The sequence below is a fragment of the Cyprinodon variegatus genome, unplaced genomic scaffold, assembly GCF_000732505.1.
Source record: "Cyprinodon variegatus isolate N-32 unplaced genomic scaffold, C_variegatus-1.0 Scaffold635, whole genome shotgun sequence".
NCBI classification, from domain to species: Eukaryota; Metazoa; Chordata; class Actinopteri; order Cyprinodontiformes; family Cyprinodontidae; genus Cyprinodon; species Cyprinodon variegatus.
The window spans coordinates 155,368-176,055 of NW_015151088.1; positions in this window are offsets into that span (position 1 = coordinate 155,368).

Here is a 20,688-nt window from a genome sequence, read left to right on the forward strand (position 1 = left end):
TCCTCAAGAACACTAATGAACAAAGTGTAGAATTCCCAAAGACTACAACTCTAGAGGAGCTGTGGGCATCCACAGTTCAGGTGAGATGAAATGTCAAAAGTAGATTAGTTGTACACTCCACATATTTGGTCATAATGGAAGAGTGTTACTATAGGAATCCTTTGTTAGACTTTCTGGCCAAAGTCTCACATCAAATAATACCCTGAACACACCAGTACCAGATGAGAGATGATGTTGGAATCAACATGCTATAGGAATACTTTTCTTCAGTGGACTCAGGGAAGCTTTCTGATTCTGATTTTGAGTAAAATTAGTGAATGGGTTGAATACAGGGTAATATTCAAGCATAACAACAACCCAATAACATATTGCCAGAACTTCACTTGAAGGATGTAGATCAAACCATACTGTACAAACGGTGTGACTTTGATCAAATAAAATCTATTTTGGCAAAACTTGGATTTTCTCTATCCTTTCTGACATAGAATATGCAATAATGTAACTTTGAAGCACATCTGTTAGACATAGAAACCAAAAGAGTCACTGGCTGAAGTACAGTAACTTTATTGCAACAAGGTTTTATAAATTTAGAGGATTTATGAATTTGTACAACACATTTGTTTTCTTTTTTGTTATTAAAACCAAGTATTCTTTTCCTTTCACTCCTGCATATTTCTGCAAAAGTTAATGTGTATGAGTTTTGTAATTTACTGTATAAATCAATGACAGATACTATTCTCTTAGAGCTGTGATATGCTGACAGAAGAAACAAACAGAAAGCAACAAATGTGCTCCAAGTAATCATTAAAAATAAATAAGTCTGAATTAGGAGATAATTTAGACTGGATTGAGTATTCTATTACAATAATACAATTTAGGAAAACTACAATAATTGTTACACCAAATTGTTTAATTGAACCTTATTTGCATACTCATCATAATTATTTTGATCTGCCTATTGTTGTTTACTCCCCATGCTGGTAATTTTACTACTTCATCAATTTAATATTAATGTCGGTTATTTTTCTCTACTTTCACACACCAGCCTGTAAACATAGAATCAACAAAAAGCCTGGGAGGAGGTGGCATGGCATGAGAGATTTTTCTAGATTACTATTTAGGCACAGATATTATTATTATCATGTAAAACACAGCAAAATATGTTTAACCTCATTTACAACTTCTTTTTATGCTTACAGTGTGCATATCATTATTATTACTTTAACTTGGCGAGACTCTGTATTTTTATCTACACATTTAATTTAGATATTTCCCTAGAAATCTTTTCAGTTCTTTAAAAATGGTAAAGGGACATAGTATTTGACAGTCTGCAAATAGATCATGTATTCTGTACTATATGATTTGTACATTTGTTTTCACTTTTTATTGCTGATTATTTAATATTTTTCTATATTATTTTATTTGTCCTTAATAAAATAACATTTACTAGAGTTGCACTTTAAAACCGTCCGGCTGCTGAAACTACTTCCTGTTTTTAGGGATAATAAGGATATGTGCTCTTTCATTCCATTATTTCGGTGGTGTATCTGCCAAAAAGCTCTCTGTTTCCACCATCTTCTCTGCTTGAAATGCTCTTAGGTCTGCTAAAATCCTCCTGCTATTCACAAAGCTCATAGGGTGCTTTGTGAATAGAATTTATCTTATTAGGGGTAATGTTTAATAAAAATCTTTAGGTTCATCTGCATCTATTCTGACACATTTAAGCAAATTAGTTTAAATTGACCTCTTTAACTGCCATTGATCATCCTTTTACCAAAAGATTGCTTTGGGCTGCAATTTATTTAGGGTACTGATTGTTCTAAATTTTATATCATTGCCACATTTGCTTAGCCTGAAACCTGCCCAGATTGATTGTCTCCTCATATTTATCAAGGAAAAAATAGGCTCCCATATTCCCCAAACCTATTTATCCAAGACATGTGAAATTCTGTAATTTTCTTGTTAACAAAAAGCCAATTATCTCAGCTGATTATATCTTCAGCACTATTGTGCATACTAAGCTCCATATCAGGTGCATGCACAGCCTCCAAACAACTCATGTTTTATTAACATTCTGCATGAACAGATGAAATTTATCCCCACAATCATATCGGTGCTCATCTAATCTTTGGTTTAACCTCCAATTTCAAGTCTTTTGATTGCAAATAGTAGCTTGAGGAGAAATTGCATTGAAAAGATTTTTTTCCAGTGTGTCCTCCAGGTAGTAGGACCAAAGTAAATCCCCTCTCCACAGAGAAATCTATTATGTCAAACTCAGAACAGTATAGCTGATAAATCGATAGGCAGTAGAGAAATTGATTAGGGATAGACACGTTTTACCACACAAATGAGAAAACTAGAAGAAGTAAATATTTGATTTTGTAAAAAATATAGAGAACTATTTTGTTGTTATACTCATTGGGATATAATAAAACATGTCATATGACAAATCCATGTCATAATCCTTATGTTCTGTGGTTGGGTCAATTTTAGTTATTGCGCTTTTTCAGTTGATTCTTGCATTGTAGTGTTTTAGCATTTTGTATTGTTATTCTGATAAATTTCCTGCCTGTGTTTCTGTTTCTGGTCATTTTTTCTCTTCTCCTTTCCCTCCCCTTAGCTCACTCTTCATATATTTATCTAAACTGTTCCTCAATTTCCCCTGATTTTTCCACACCTGCTTGCTCTGCCTCTCTCCTCATTTCTCCCTGTATATATTCCTTGTTTTTTGTTTTGTTTTTTCTCTCTTTGATTTTTCTGTAATCGTGCCAATATTTTATCCATCCATTCCCAGACCTCATCTCTGTGACCTGTGCCTCTGTAAGTATGGCCTCAAGTTCATGTCTGCAATTCGATCATGCAAACAGTCCTTCAAACCCAACTGTGTATGCCAACACTAAATGACAGCATGAGGATATTTGAAGATAAAGGGGAGGTTTATGATTGCATTATCCTTGAGCCTATTTCTTTGTGAGAACCTTATTTATAGTTTTCAAAGTTTGAGTGCAACATTCATGCAAACATTTTCCTTATAAACCCAGTATCTAGCATTTCTGATAAAGGGCAATACCAACACAATGTCTTCAAAAAGTGAAGTGCACTGATCTATTTTGTCTGTGCTCTGCCACTTCCATCATCCAGTTGGAGTCGAGACATTGATCACAGCTCCACTGATTATGTCTTCAGATGCATAATGCTGAAGAAGCTCCATAAATAAAAGTGATTTCGTGGGACACAAATCTCTAATCCCCTCATGTATTATTGATATTCTGGATGCAGATGGTGTTCAGTCCTTAGACCGCTCACCAAATCAGCTCATCTCTCACACTGTCACCAGGACCTCAGCCTCACCTCTTCAATCTCAAAATGTTTCGGAAAAAAAAAAGAAGCTAGATTGGTTTTACAACATGTATGCCATGTGTGAAAGACATTAAGTAGTTGCTCTTTAGCTTTTGAGAAAATACAAATTTCTCAAAGAGTCCCCCAGCAGGGAATTTTTTGATCATACAGATAAGCTACAGTATATATGTGTGTCTTTTTAGCTCAAAAAGACATACAGTAAGAGTAACACTTCTGTTTAGTAACATAAGACAAGGTTAAAAATCTTACCTTTAGCCATGTGGCTTGCAAAATTTTATTTTTTCAGATAACTGCCAAACCAAAAGTCATACAGCTTTAGTTTAGACAAATAAATCATTTTTTTATTATTGAAAAAGATGATTGTGGCCTTGCATCCATGTGATTTGTTGCCCTCACATGCCATCTCAAGGAGGTTAACCTTATTTCTTACAGTTCCATGATCCTGAAGGCTTTAGTTTTATGGCTTTTGTGAAACATGTTCTCCAAAAAGAAAAAAAAAACAATTTGTAAATACTTTTAAGCAAAGTATTAATCTGAAAAGGTGAGCTGGGGTATAAGGCCTTTATTTCAATTAAGAAATAAAAAAAATGCTCTTGTGAGCATTTCATCTGTAAAGAATATTGCATTTGTTTGTTTTTGTGCAAAGGAGCCTTTTTTTTTTCCATTCCTTTACAAAATGTTTTTATTGCACCATCTCAACGTTTGAACCAACAATATTATGGCTTGTGACATATGAAAGTGAACATATAACAAAAAACAACAACAAAAAACGACATTTGATCATTGTCTCATTGAATATCTTTCTGAAAATTACCTGTAAAGTTTATGGTCTTTGATTTCTATTTTTTGTTAAATACAAAGGTCAGATCAATTTACAATTCAACAATCTCCACCAGACACAGACGGATGACCCCACAATAGCCCTAAGCAATAACTACCTGAAACAAGCAGACCCTAAATTATGAGTCTGAAGGACTGGGTGCACATGAGTCCCACAGAGACCTGTACATTTATCATTGCTTTTCACTCTGTTCACCTCAGGTCATTTTCACAGGACTTTGTAGTTGTTAGATCATTGATGAACAATACAACTAAGTACACATCGACTGCTTTGTGGGCCCTGGAGGAAACCATTATAAATATATGAATTTATATTTTGTTGGATGCAGCATGTCAGACATTTCTTTCTTCTCAGCGCAGAAGTGGAGGTGATTAATGAGGTGATGAAAGTAAAAACAAAACTTGGGGTTTACCTGGATTTTTATACACTTAACAAAATTTGTTCAATTAGTAGCCTGTATAGATTCCTAATGAAGAATCTATATAAGCAGCATTTAAATGGTCTAAATCAATCATATTTTACATATACACCAGCTTCTCAGTGCCTGTATGTTAAGTGTCATATCTTAATGGTTTCCATAAACAATTCATCTATCCACATCTCTCATTTTTGTCAAATGTGAACTTCAAATAATTATAGATAAGCTGATGTTTAACAGAGTCATAACAACCTTTTATTTGCAATTACTAGGCAGTTATCAATTTAGTTTTAATCCTGCGGTCTGTTAGTATTGATTCAGAACAACTATATAATTCATAGGATGACCACGCTGCTCATAGAAAGAGATCTTAATATTACCTTAACCTCTAAACCTCTAAAGGTTAGCGAAGCAATGTTGGGTTTAAAAATAAATACAAAATTAACACAATGATCTTTGCACCTTCAACATCCAGCTTTGTGGGTTTACCTTATTCATTTGCTGCAAATTACATTTGTTGTTGCACCTGCAGCTTTCTATAGTTTTAACTTAAGGGTCTCAGTTATGCCTGAAATTTAAAAAGCGCTTATTTTCTTTGAATTTTTTGAAAAGTCGAAAAAGAACAAAAATCTGCCTTCAGGGTGTCTGGGATTACAAGTAAAAATATTATCGTGCATAGAGCTCACCTGCAGGTGATGTTAACATCCTTTCAATTTATAAGCAGTTATAGTCCTTCATTTTTTTTGTAAACAAAATCAGTACGAACCCCAGTAAAGTATATGGCAATATCAACATAGTATGTTTGTGTGTAGAAGTGTGGTGCAAAATGTTTGTATAAATCGATCCATCTTCTTACACTTGTCCGTCAGGGTCATTGACTGATGCCTATCTTCAGCAGTCTTTGGGCAAAAAGCAGGATACTACCTGGACAGGTCATCAGTCTACTGCACATCAACACAGAGGCATAGAACAAGGTCAATTTAGAGAATCCAATTAACCTGTGGGAGGAAGCCTGAGTACCTACAAAGAACACACACATGCACAGAAAGAACACAAAAATTTCATGCAGAGAGACCCTGGGCCAGTAATCAAACCCAAGCCGGCTCCCACGTCAGAGGATGAAAGATTACACATACAGTTACTCATAGTAAGAGAAACTAGACTACACTGAAAAACAGGCCAAGTTCCAACATCTATAAACAAAGGTGTTGATGGCAGAAGCACAGCTTTTGTGTCTCTCCAGGATGGTGTCACAGCCAAACAGGAACAGACCAGATGAACCTACTAAAATGAGGAAAAAGCAGACAGAGCACAAAGCCAGAGGTTGAACTAACAAATACGAAATAGTAGGAGAATAGCGATAGAATGAAGCAAAATGATGAAAAGTGGTCCTTGTGTCCTCCGGTAGTTTAAGGCTATAGCAGCATAACTATAGAGATAAATCAGGGTAACCTGAGCCACCCTTAATATAAGTTTTTAAAAAAAGGGGAAGTTTTAAGCCTACCCTGGAGAGGAGCCTGATATCTAAAAGATCTGCCTCCCATTCTACTTTTAGAAATTCTGGGAACCACTAGTAAATCTGCAGACTGAGAGTAAAGTGCTCTGTACATACTGTAAGGTACAATCAGATCCCTTATATAACATGGAACTTTTAACCATTTAAGGCTTTATATGTGAGAAGGAAGATTTTAAATTCTATAAAGAAATTAAAATTTTATTTTGAATTTACAAGGAAGCCAATGAAGAGAAGCTGGCATAGGAGAAATATGATCTCTGTTTTCAATCAAAATATTATGTCAAATATAGAGAAACAGGTTTTTGCACGGGGTATCAAATAGTAAATTGCACATTATATTATATTATATTATAATCATCATCATTGTATAAGTCATTAGGTTAGGGGAAAGAATGGGAAGGTACCGAACAACCTGAATAGATATTATATTTTTATTGAAAATAAATACTAAAGATAGTCTTTTCAAGAGGCAGTCTGTGAAAAGGTGATCCAATGTCAATGATCCTGATGCAAAAGATCCAGCAGGAAATAAGATATGATGGATGTGTCAAATGTTTACATGTGACAGTTTACACCCACCTGCTGTATATGTCACCGAGGTATTAGGGCAATCGGGAATAGTTTTTTGAGCTCATCATTATTATTTTGATACCATAGTTGATATAATCCACTCTTCTGCAACTATATCATTTCCCTGCTACACTTGGAATAAATCATCTAACAGTTGTTTATTGTAAGAGGACGTGATATTTTAAGTAGAGAGATCACTCTAGATATAAAGAACTGGAAAAGCTCTGGAGTATAAACACCCTTAGGGGGCCTAATTACAGTACAACATTGTTTTATTGTGGCGCAACGCAGCCAGGAATAAAATTATTGGTCAACTTAATGTTTCTTTTAGAAAAAAAATGTATGAAATTTTTTTTTTAAATATATGGTATCTGCGAAGATAAGATTGGACATTACATATATGTTTACAGCTATGGTTCAAAGCTGCTTCAGCCCCTTAGTGCCTAAATGTATTATGTATCATTTTTTTTTTTTTGCTATTAAGCATCTGTTAAATGAGGTAGAGATCATTTATTTGAATATAGCTCATACAATAGATTCTAAAATTTTCATATCAGTTAAATTAGGGATAATTATGTAGAGCTTTGACCTCTAGAATCAAAATACATCCAACATAATCCTTAACTGTGTGAAAAATCTCTCAACCAGCATTAATTGGATGCATTAGCAAGTTTGACGTTATTAAGAGTAAGAACAACTTAAAGCGAGTTTGCAGTGATAAACCGGGTATGATAAGATGCCAGACGACAATTGCAAAATCACTGAAGTTTTCTTGGGCTGTATAAAAAAGAAGAATAATTACTCAATGGTGTATAACCTGAATAATTAACCTAGAGAAATGAGCATTTTGAATAAATTAAATATATTAATAGATAACACTGTATGATGACTGTGATATCATTTATAAAAAACTAACGTTTTTTCTGTTCTAAATTAAATATATAGGATCATTTTATACTTTTATGATCTCAATTATAGTGTTTTATTTTTGGGGCACCATGAAACTATGATATATAGTTATTATGAGCAATGAATAAGACATATATTTTATTCATAAAACTTCTGTACAATCTAAGAAGTGGTTTTACTAGTCTCTGAGCAATAATTTTTCTGTATAAATAACATTTACTCCCATTTTAGCTTTATAATAACTCCTATTGTTAATTCCCTTTGTTATTGCAGATTGTTCTTTCCTCTTTACCTCTATAAATATACCTCTATATAATATAAGTTTTATAAGCTTATATTGTACAAAGGCATAGTTATATGTGTATTTGGTCCGTAAGCATCAGTAGAGTCAAAGACTCAAAAGGACATACAGTTATGGGGGGGAAAAAAATATGGAATAAATCTTTCTCTACTAAAAAATGTACACGAAATAGACGTTGAATCAGTGTGACTCAAAATTATGTTAGTTTCCAAAAGGTAAATGTACTTTTTAGGGAGCTTAAATGACACATGGAAATTAAGTCATCATCTGATGTATTATAATAACATTTCAATTAGAAAGTGATTGATTATATTATATCTTTTCCCCAATGATTAAAAAATGAATTGCCTGTTATTAATCACACATATGTAATTACTTATTAACTAAGATTAAGTAATTACACATATGATTTAAATAATTGAATTAATTCTCAAAGGGCTGGAGAATAAACTGAAACATAAAAGAGAGCTATTTTGAATAAATTTTAATTTCAGTCAAGTGGATCAAGTTAATCAAGCCTTTGATGACTCGACTTGTGCAGCTTATGGGTTCAATGAATTGAGTGGTGAGAAAATCCTGGTCCATCTCTGAGACTTTCTCTGCCATCTCATTTTATTCTCTTCCTCTAAGACTCATTCTTAGAGGCATACACCTGTCAGTTATTGTTGTTTTTTACATATACAAGAAGAAGCCACTTTTTGTATTTTTACAAAATCTTAATCTTTACTTTTTCAGAGGGAGAAAGAAAATGCCCCAGAGAGAAATGATGAGCACAAAGAAACCAGAGTGCTCTAAAATATTCTTAAGAGTAATAACGTACAATGTTAAATAATTAAATTAAAGGTTTTCCCATTGGAGACAATAATCTACATTTTTACATGCATAGGTAAACTCAGGATACGTTTGTGTGTTTCCTAATGGTAAAAAATTCAACATAAAATACCATTACCATTTGCATCAAGGATGGGACACAAACTTGTAGTTTGATTACATCATCTTCAAAGCCATGCCTGAAAATGACTATATGAGAACATTTCCTAAAGCTGTTAACAATAACAACAATGCAAAGCAATAATACAGAACCTTGCAGAGCATCTTTGTACATCTGGGTCACAAAAAGAAATACCACTATTTACAACTGAAAAATAATTTATAAATATAGCAAAAGAACAGTCTTTGTCCAAAAGCCACTTAGTTGCATGCAATTGTCTGAGGTGTCAAATACTTTGAAATACTGCTCAACTTTAGTCATTCATGTAAAAAGCCTACATAAATTCATTTAAAACTTTAATAAAAGCAGCCACATTGCTTTTTTGTTTTGTTTTAATGCTTATTAACAGACAGAATGTTATTAGAACATCATATCATTCAAGGTTTTATAGCTTGAATGATAGTTTTAATTATGAGTTTTAATTATAACCCATAATTTTAAACAGCATTTAACATTGAAATAACCAGGTGTTTATGCATCCATGTTATACATTGACCTTTTAAATAAAAAATAAAAAAAATTAAAAAAGGAATATTTTTCCATTTTAAAATCTAAAGTGTTTTGGGTTTTTTTTGAAGTAGAGAACAACAATCTTTCGGATCCTACTTTACAGCAGTAGGTTGAGCAAAACACACTCAAAATATGCAGGGTCATCTTTGAGCACACCATTTCTATTTTCTTTCACCAGTTGACCATGTTTCTTCCAGCAGTCCACACTTTCTCTGCTGTCTTTCTCTTCGTCTTTTCCTTCTTTCACATCGCTCGGCTTGCCCTCTTTCTTTATAAACTTTTGAACAGCACAGACACTATGACAGCCCTCATATTAAAAAAAAGAAAAGAAAACAGTAATGAATTCTAAATTGTCTCTTTCTGGGACTGATTGAGGTCAAAGTTGGCTGCCCCCCAAAAATTAAGACGGTTTAAACAATAAATTATTAAGACAATTTCATTGAGATAGATACATTGTTCAGATAATTCTGTTATGATACTCTCATATGCTATCTCCACTGATGGGCAACCAAACTACGGTACTTACAACAACCCATGGAGCAGCAAGTTTCATTAGGTTTTTATGCTGAAAGCAGTTGAAGCAGTGAGGTGATAACAGTCATAGATATTAAACACGTAGACGCCTCGTTGGACGGGGTCCGCCTATGCTGCAGATGAGTCAGAGCATCCACCCTGTCAAATATGGCAAACCTGCTCAGAGACTACTCAAAGACTCAGAGACTTAATTAAAACAGTATCAGAGGGACTTTAATCTCAGAATATACTTTATATTTGCTAATGAAGATTCTCAGTCATCCAGGTCATTCAAATAAAAAAAAAAATCCACTGGACTTGGTTTCCAAGGTTTGAAGACATTTCGCTTCTCCTCCAGGAAGCTTTCTCAATTCAAATGTCTGGATCCGCAGTGAGCTTGAGTCTTATATAGACAAGGCCTTGTATTGCTTGGAAACAATACCTCCTCATAGACAGGTTTCAGGTATTACAGGAGACAATCCCCCCCTTTAACGACAATACCCCTCTTTAACCACCTACCTTCAGAATCATAGAGAGGTTTCAGATATTACAGATATTATTACAATAGAACCAAACGACCCACTCATCGGGTTCAATTTGCATGTTTTCAAGCAATACAAGGCTTTGTCTATATAAAGACTCAAACTCACTGCGGATCCAGACATTTGAATTGAGAAAGCTTCCTGGAGGGGAAGCGAAACGTCTTCAAACCTTTGAAACCAAGTCCAGTGGATTGTTTTTTAAACTTTTACAGAATACTTTCTATTTGTAATACTTTTATTTGTGTTATATTACAGTCACAGTTGAGTGGAGTTTTTTAAGGACCCAAATGCAGAGACCCTAAGAAGAAAAATACAAAGAACCAAAAATCCAGAAAACCTCAGGAAAAACTCACGTGGGGAGCCAGAGATGAGAAAGCGGCACTAAGTGACTGCAGAGGTGGTATATATATATGGGGGAACAGAACAAAGGATGGGCTAATGAGCTGAATATGGATCAGGTGTGAGTGGAACTAACTAGAAGGAAGCCAAGGGCAAAGGAAACAAGCACAAGGGGGCAACACTGACAGGAAAAAACTACATATACAAATAATACAAAGAAACTACAGAGAAACTTAAATCTGAGGGCAGAACACTGACAATTACAAGTGTATTCCTTTGGCTTCATTCTCCTGACTTTATTCCCGTAATGTATAAAAATAATTAAAAGAATCTAACCTGGACTGAAATGGTTCTGCAAACTGTGACCATTCTAGAAAGTTTCCCCTTATTCTCATAATATGCACATCAAAAAACAGCAGTCTGCACTATATGAAAGCTAAAAACTTCAACTTCAGGGCTTCAGTAGACGAGCCCCCTTTTCACTCGGTACACGCCTCCAAGCATAGCTTCAGATGGCCCATCACTACCTTCTGCTGAAGGTTGGTCTCCGGTTACACCTCCCTTGGTGTCTGCCTGGTCCTCACTTGGCGACCCTGTCAGCTCCTACCAAAGCCCTCCTTTCTGGATCCTCAAGAAACAAACACACCTGCCAGTTCAAACTCCAATGTACTGCTGAAAACAAAGAAAATTTGATCACTCCACCGATGACTTGCCTCCTCCTCTGATCTCACTCTGTCTCTATGGATACTATTACCCCCACCCCCTCAGACTATTTCCAAGCCCAGCAATGTCCGCCATCTCTGGTTATCTTATCATCATTTGGAACTCAATACTCATCTCTGTTGCTTGTTTTCCAGTGAGACCTGCATTGGATTTCCTGCTGCACTCTACTTTCCAGCCTAAGCTTGAATAAAAAACTTTTCAACTAAACTACTGTCCCGTGTCGTACATAATGGACACATGGAAAAAGTAGGTGCAAGTAAAAGACCTGAAATGTTATTCTGGCTTTGTCGATCTAAAACTAATTTCCCCTTATCTCTTCAATCAGAGAAGATTGAGGTTTTCATTGATACAAAGAGATGGAATGTTGTGCACACCTTAAAACAAATAACCACCCAAATTATAAGATAAACTTAACTTGAGATAACTATCTTACTTTAAGGACCCTCTGCCCAAAAAAAGTGATTTAACCAAAACAACTGAGGACCAGGGCCAGAGATTTAGTTGTCAACCAATGTAGTTGTAACACACTTCAAGCACCCTTTTTGCAGCTGTAATGGATGTGTTTCAGCTGGACTAATGCTTACCTGCATTTCATATCTAAAACCTTTCTTCTTGTACATCTTAGGGAGAAAAGGTCACAGGAGCTGTTCTGCTTCAAAGCACTCACTTGAACTTTACTATGCAGATTTCCTCAGTTCACCCAATCCCTGCTTATTCTAGAGTGAAATTATTATTATTAATATTTACCCTTGATTTCCTAGTAATCACCACATCGATATATTAGTGAGGATTTGTTATACACAATTTTATCACAATAAAACTCAATGACTTCCATAAAATACTCATACTTAATGATATTTTTCATCTTTTTTTATAAAACCATATTTAGTTGAATGCATTTAAATTATATTTTATTGTTTGAATACAGCTGTTAAAGATAGTTCTGTGTCTACACCTTGAAGCTTTCTCTCTCTGGTTCTTTTTCCCGAAAAGAGATAACTCGGGAAAAACTCTTTAAATAACACTTCATAACTTACAGTATATGCATTAATTAACCATGATACATGACAACGGATCAGAGAAATTGCTTAGAGTTACAGAGGGCAGCTGCATACCCCCGGGCTCATTTTCGGGAAGTGGCCCCGATTAACAGTTAAAAAGGCATTTTATACAATTCCAGTCTGCCACATCATCACATTTTACATCATAGACGTTAGCAGATGATTAGACATCCATGGCTCCAGCCTTATCAAAACATTACACTTTGTTCTTAGCTGAAGGACACCGCTTTCAATCCATTCCCAAATATTTGCTGTATATTCGGACAGAGTAACTGTCTTAATTAGATAAACTGTTGGGGGAAAAAAATCAGTTCTGACATGCAACAGGCAGCTTATATTAAGGTGTTATAAACTCACACATCATCAATGATAATTATCCTAACACAGCAGAGGTATAAAGAAGGGGAACAAAAAGAGTATTTATTCTTTCTTTATTTTGCTTTTCTTTATAAAGCAATGCTTTTCAGTGCTTCATTTTGTCTACTCTAATTACATCCATTATCTTTATTTGCTTTTATTTTTGTTCTATTTCATTCTTTAATAGATATAAATCACTTTCAATTACAGTTACCTTGCTGAATCTCCCCAATAGACAGTCAGTTTAGCGTAGAGGTTTTTGTTACATCTATTATTTTTATCTTGTCATTTTTACTTCCCAAACACACATTGCATCTTGATCTTTGCTATACTAAGCTGGTGATGACATTTTAATTACTTGTTTTATCTTACCATTTAAATGCTCGATAAAGTGTTTATATGTTTTAACTATGTAATCTTAATGGTTTAGGTGTTTGTTTTGTATGGATATTCTGATAATAAACTGATTAATAGAAGGTAATTCTAGAAGTAATTATACCTTAAACCAATAAGGAAGCACAGAAAAATGTACCACCTACATCTCTGTATAAATAGTTTCATTTCATGCAAACCTAAAATCCCAATATACCTTAGCTGAACATTGCTGCCTCATCTTCAGCAGTATTTTGGTGTAAAAGTCAATAAAAGTTAAAGGAGGGCAAAAAAAAAAAAAAAGGTAATTGGCCCAATTGGGATTTAATGTCTGTTAGATGCATATATTTTTAAGAATTCAAAAATGCTTTTGCTAAAGGGAAACCATACCATATTTGAATGAGAACAGGCTGCTTGTGATGCTAGCTCACCAGAAATATTTCAACATATTATGGCCTGGAAATCTCATTACAAACAACTTATCAAAACACAACTGCTAGGACAAAGACAAGCACATGATTCACTTTTTATATGACAAAAGAACACTTCAATAAACATGGTTTTATTTTGCAAATATTTAATTTTTAATTATGTCACATTCAGCACCCCTGGATAGATACTTTTGATAACCACCTTTTACCCCAATTCTTGCGCACGTCTTTACCGGCTTTTAAAATATAAACAGGATATTTTTGCTCACTCATTTTCAGATTGCTTAAAGTTTTCTAAATAGATCATCGCAGGTGCAGAGTTTGAATATTATAACACATAAATATGCTGTTATCTTAATCATTACATAGTCATTTTCATTAGGCCAAATCCCATATTGCCCCTTCTCAATTATTATTGGTGCTCTTCTTTTGCTTTGCAGTTTTCGTCTGCCTTCAAATATAATATTCTATGCATGTGAAAGTAATCCCATCTCATCTGAGCAAAGCACCTTCTTAGATGTCTGCTGTATCTATAAAATGGATGAGGAAAACTTTAATATTAACCTATATATTAATGCTGTACCCATATGCTCCCACTTGAGATTTAGTTCTTCAGATAAATAAATGATGAATCACTAGAAATCAATTCAAACTCACTGTAAGGATAGTAACGTGTGGAGGTGTACAATTCTGTTGGAAAGGTTTGAAAAAAACTGTTTCTTACTCCACTATTAGCTCAAGGAAAAAGCAACACGAAAAAAAATAATTAACATTGTCCTTCTTTTTTTTACTCATCCTGAAATGACAAGGGTCTATGGAAAATGTTTAGTGAGCACTGACAGGAGAAAATAAAAGAGAGAAATACTTACAAGACCTGCTGTGCAGTCTCTTCTGGGGTTAGAGGCAAGTTCTCAGGCTGAAGATGAAACTGGGGCTTGGGGAGAAAAATAAGTATACAGGTGGAAATAGTCTGGGTAAAAGGAAGGGGTTATTGGGAGCCTCTGGCTAAGGAGTGTAGGGCAAAAGTTAGAGTTAAAAAAAAAAAAGAGTAAAAGCTTGTGGGGGGCAGAGAATTGATGCTGGATTCAGCTCGAAAACTTGAGATATATTTTGTGCACTGTGGAGTGAGGCTTACAATGAGCTGTCAGGTCTCTTAGGGTGCCTCCACCTGCAACAGTAGAAGGATATGTTTCTAAAATCTTCTTTTCAAGATTTCTAAATGCATAGCCACAATATTCACAAGTTACCTAGAATTTTTACAATTCTAATATATCACAAAGAATATTTAACTTATGAAAACATGTGAATACAGATTTCAATTGTATTTTATTGTCCAAAGATAAAAACTATGAAATAAGTGTCTAGTTGAAGAAAAAATATAAAGTTCCTTTTTTTTTTTTTTGGGTTAACAAAAGAATCTGAAAAACACGCCAGGTCATTGTAATAACCCCCTTTGAGGTGTTTTAAATCTTTTGTTTGGTGAATTCTCAAATTCTCACTTAATCTCAAAGCTGTTGGGTCATACCACCTTTGCATACAGTATTTATGTACTGAGATTTCTCGTTTTGGGTTAGATGGTTTCCAGGAGAACTGTACTTGTTTGATCGCATTGTGTTAAGTGAAAAGATAAGATATGATGGCAATAGGAAGATAAAATCTTCCTATTGCCATCACATCACATCATATATTTTATTGCCATACACCATTCATCTTTTTTGCTGAGGATATTAAGATTACTTAATTGATAAACCTTTAAAAAATCATCCTGTTTAAAGTTTACATTGTCCCCATGGCTTGTGTAGACTTTGATTAATACATTTATTGAAGAGGTCTGAACATTAAAGTGCTTGTTAAGAACCAAATGGTCTATGTGAATACATAACATTTACCTTAACTCAAGCTTGGATGAAGGGAAAAGTAAGGTGACCAGATTTTTTAAATGAAATCTTGGGACATTCCCAGATAAAAAGAAATGCTAATCTAATCAATGAAGAAACTAAGACATTATAGTTTAATTTATTTCTACATATTCATTAGTATTTGAATAACAACGATCAAGTGTAAAAGCCAGGAGAGTGCCTTTCCAAATTAAAAGTATTTTCTAACATTAATTAACAAATCAATCGTTAGTGTTATTAATAGGAAACTAGATTTCAGGTTGTGTGGAGGTTTTTAGGACCCAAATGCAGAGAGGAGTAGGCACAGATGAGTATGGATGATTTAATTAAAGTACAAGGGGAACAGAGGCAAAAATCCAAAAACCAATGAACATCAGGGAAAATACTGGAGGGAAGTGAGAGACTAGAAAGCCATGAAACAACATCTACAACACAAGAAACCAGCACTGAGTAAACGCTCTGCAGCTCTTTTAAGCCCAGCGCTCTGATGAGAAAGATTATTTTCACCTGTGTAGGCTACCCAGGTTCTCCACAAAGATCCTCTCTGCAGGTGATGCATAACTCACCACTGGAACCATGACACTGGAACTGTGTCTTGTGACAGTCTAATGACAATAAAAGCCAGAAGAAATAAAAAATAATATATGGATTGGATCATCCTGGATTTCAACCCTTTTTGTCTAATGTGTTATTTTTATATATAAAAATTTTCAATAATCTAAAAAATAAAATGCAGGATATTGTTTCAATTTATGTGGCACTGGGACAGAAGTAAAATAGAAATCGCACAGATCTGGATCTGCTTACCGTGCATAGAAGAACCNTTGATCATCTGTCCATCATCGTATAAAGCCCGCCCTGACAATTTGATTGGATCGCCTGACAGTGGGCTTTAATACTCGCGCTACTATGGAGCAGAGCCAGAACAAACTTCCCCGAACTCAAACCTTGTGGGCGGGACTAAGTTCGGACTGGCACCCAGGCTAGAGTTTTTCCCCATCTCTTCAACTGTTCTTTCCATCAGTGTTCCTATTTTCCTCCACTAACGTGGTATCTTCTTTATGCCAGTCTTCTTAGCTTTTTCATCTCTCCTCTTCTTTCAAGCTTACACTATTCTAAAACTGAGACATAGTGCAATCACAACCCCTTCTGAATTTTTTTTTAATGTACAACATGAAAGCTTGAATTTAATAGTTAAAATGAATTTAATAGTTAAAATAAGATTTTATGTGTTACTCTCCTATTGGAGGTTGGCAATTTTTAGATGAGATACTAGGGTTATTCTGGTATAATTTCACACATATTAGAATGAATATCCTTATTATTGTTGTTTTTATTATCAGTGGAATGCACATTATTGCAGTTTGTAGGACTGTTGCCTCAAGTGGCAGCCTAGTGGTTAGGGCATTGTGCTTGGAATCCAGAGGTTCTGATTTTAATCCCCACTCCCACAGACTGCCACTCTGGGTTCCTGAGCAAAAGACCTTTAACCCCACATTGGCATAATGGCAGCCCACCGCTCCCCAATGGGATTGGTTAAATGCTGAGCATTAATTTCGTTGCTCTGTACTTGTGACAGTCCAATGACAATAAAAGCCAGAAGAAATAAAAAATAATATATGGATTGGATCATCCTGGATTTCAACCCTTTTTGTCTAATATGTTTTTATTTATATATATATACATTTTCAATGATCTAAAAAATAAAACGCAGGATATTGTTTCAATTTATGTGGCACTGGGACAGAAGTAAAATAGAAATCGCACAGATCTGGATCTGCTTACCGTGCATAGAAGAACCTTTCTATTCACTAAAGTCATTGCAAGTGGTGTGATCCTGCTGTATTGTTATGGAATTAAATATTCCTGGATAGCCCTAATGTACATTATTGTTGAATTATGTTTTCAATCTTTTATTCTATGTAGGGTCTATAGTACAGTAGGTAGGTCAAAAACAGTTTGGTCTATACATGTCATTATCATAGTAACTAGTCAGCTGAGCTGTATCGGATCAGTCTAGAAAAGACAATGTGTTGCAAGATTAACAGGTCTTCTTTGACATTCAGCTCAAGATGACTTCAGATTGGTGCACAAATCTGTGATTTTGGTAATTTGCTTGTTTCAGCGAAATCAGTATCAATATTTTCTTTTCCCTGTGCATTCTCTAATTTGCCACTGCAGGTGAACAGCTAATCATGCCTAACTATTTTCTTCTACATACTCAATAACTATTTGCATTTTTTTCTTAATCTGTTTTATTCATGTTAATGCAGCTAACTCCGTTAAGTTATTCAGATTCCTTTCTGTGTGATTGCTTAAATTTTTATATCTAGAATTTCAACAGCCAATAATTTGAAAGATTGTTACAAAAGAAAACATTGAAAATTTAAAACCCTGTTCTCTTAGCTGTACTTTCATATTTTCTGCCCTGTAATCATATATCTCTGCAAAACGATGCACAGTAGAAACACATAAGATTTCCATTGATCGTGAGAAACTCAATCTGAGAAACATAACGTCACACAGTTCCACAGCAGGTATCTGCCATCTAATCTACAAGCAATGATCCCTGTTGAGATATAACTTAAGTCTCCAGCTGTGCCTTGTGCTTTATTCCCCAGGTTATGCTGATCAAAACAATATTCCTGGTGTGCCGAGCAGCTCATAATTAATTTGTGTTTTCTTTGAAATAGTTTCTAGTGGGTGAAAAGTGATTATTTCTCAGTCAGCAAAAACAATCTGAGTTGTTAAGTAAGAAAACAAAATATGACCAATTAAATCTAAAAGCCTAGTTTCTATCTATGGTTAATTAATTTAAACTTCAACTCACATGGTTAAAAGTAGTACAGGGGTCTGCTTTAATATACATAGTACAAATTGAAACTATTCCAAATGTAAAAGAAAATGCTACGTATGGGTTATGCAAACAAGCTGAATTGATCAAAAAGAAAACTTTGCATTATTATTAAACAGGAGAAGTGTACGTTTCCCTTAATTTGTCAATTATTAGCAAATTAGGCAAATTACTAGATTCCAAAGCCTCCTAAAAGTCTTTGTCCTGTGTAGAAACACTCCTGGACGTCTCTGAGTGGGTTGAAGCTCGAGTCAAAAAAGAGAACGAGAGGAACAAAAACTTTTGGCTTATATTTTCTAGAAGACAGTTTGAGAGATTTATTTATTCTTTTTAATCATGATTTTTATATCTATGTAACTTTTCGCCCCACATGATATTTTCAAGTTAAATATCTGATTTTTTCTCAGAGTAACAAGTCCAGGGGTATCTATAGCACTCCCTATTCTAAAGGTTTAAAACTGGTTAGAAGCTGTTTAAAGTCCAATAAAACTGCAATCAGAGTTCATTATGGTATTTCTTCATATATCAAAATACTTTCTGGTGATTCAGACAATTCAGGAGCGTTATGTATTTGGAATTAAAATGTAGAAGTGTACATACAGTAATGTATATGATTGTAATGAAACTTATTTAAGTAAAACTGTTAGATTATTATGATTAACAGTACAAAATTTATTGTATTACTGATATCTAGTCTCTATTACTTGATTAAGCTGTTTAAAGACAATCCATTGAGCAGAGCATTGTTTTCCAGTTTATGGGAGAATAAATATTTTATGCCAGACATGAGCTGACCCATGATTTTTTTATAACACAGGAATGAGTACAAATATATTTGATTTTTAGTTTTTAATAATATATACTGCTGAGCACATACAGTATGCGTGAGAACTGTTTAGGAGAAATCTATATGAATGTTGCATCACTTCTAACAACCCTGCCTTATAGTTGTACTGACAGTTGTGTATTTCTTGTGCAAAGTTTATATCAACCCACATTAAACTGCGATTTCTTGTTATATAGTTTGATAAAGTATATGTTCTAAAAGTCACATATACTTTATCATACTAATTGAGCCATAGGATCATCCAAATACTTTTGTTTTAAATATTGTGGTTTGTGTCTGTAGAGTTTTATCTTCATTGCCGAAAATCCTACGCTTTTTTGTTGTTGTCTACAGTGTACCTTGCATATATGCATTCTGGAACCCAAACAATGATCTATTCTTTCAATATACAAAATTACACTATTACATCTATTACACCTTTGTTTATCGATGTTGGAGCTTAGCCTATTTTTCAGTGTAGTCATTTTTCTCTGACTGTGACGAACTGTATGTACTGTACACACTTTTATACTCTAACAGGAGAGCTGGCCCAGAGCTCGTCTGCCTGGCTCTGTGTTTCCTGGATGGGGCCGGCTGTGGAGCAGGTTGACAGTTGCCTTTTGTATCTCTGCTTCTTTTTCTATGTCTGCTTCTGTTTCTTTGAACCCCAATCAGACTCAGCAGATGGCCGCTCATGCTGGTTTTACAGGAGATTTCTTCCTGTTAAAAGGAAGTTTTTCCTCTTCACTGTCGCTAAACCATGCATGTATGAGGGATTGCTGAAGAGTCAATTAATCGATGTTATCAACAGGTTTTAATTAGATAGAAAACTTTGAACCACTCTGACTGCATGATCTGGTTGAATTGTTTCTGTAAAGTGCCTTGAGATATGTACGTTTGTATGATATAAATAAACTGATATTGATTGAATCTTTAAATTGCAATTTAATATAAATATGATTTTACTCATGAAGCCCTTCAATAAGGTTTGATAATATTTAAACTTTATTTAAAAACACCAAAAGAAATATTTAATTAATTCTGGTTTATTTAGGGCACATACATTAAATGTATCTGCAATTACACTACAAAAACAATGCAGCCTGATTAAAAACATCACATCGGTATGTGTGAAATTATCCAAACATGGGTTCCTATTTAAATAAGGCATACACGTCATTGTATCCTTCCCAGTTTGTTCTCCACTGGATGACAAAAAAGGCAACAATAAAAATTTATTCAGAAGTTTACTTTGAAAAGAAAAAGATAAAGCCATAAAATATCCATGACATAATAGAGAGTGAATTAAAAGAGGAGTCATATGAATGAATTGCCTCTCACTGTCATAGCCACACA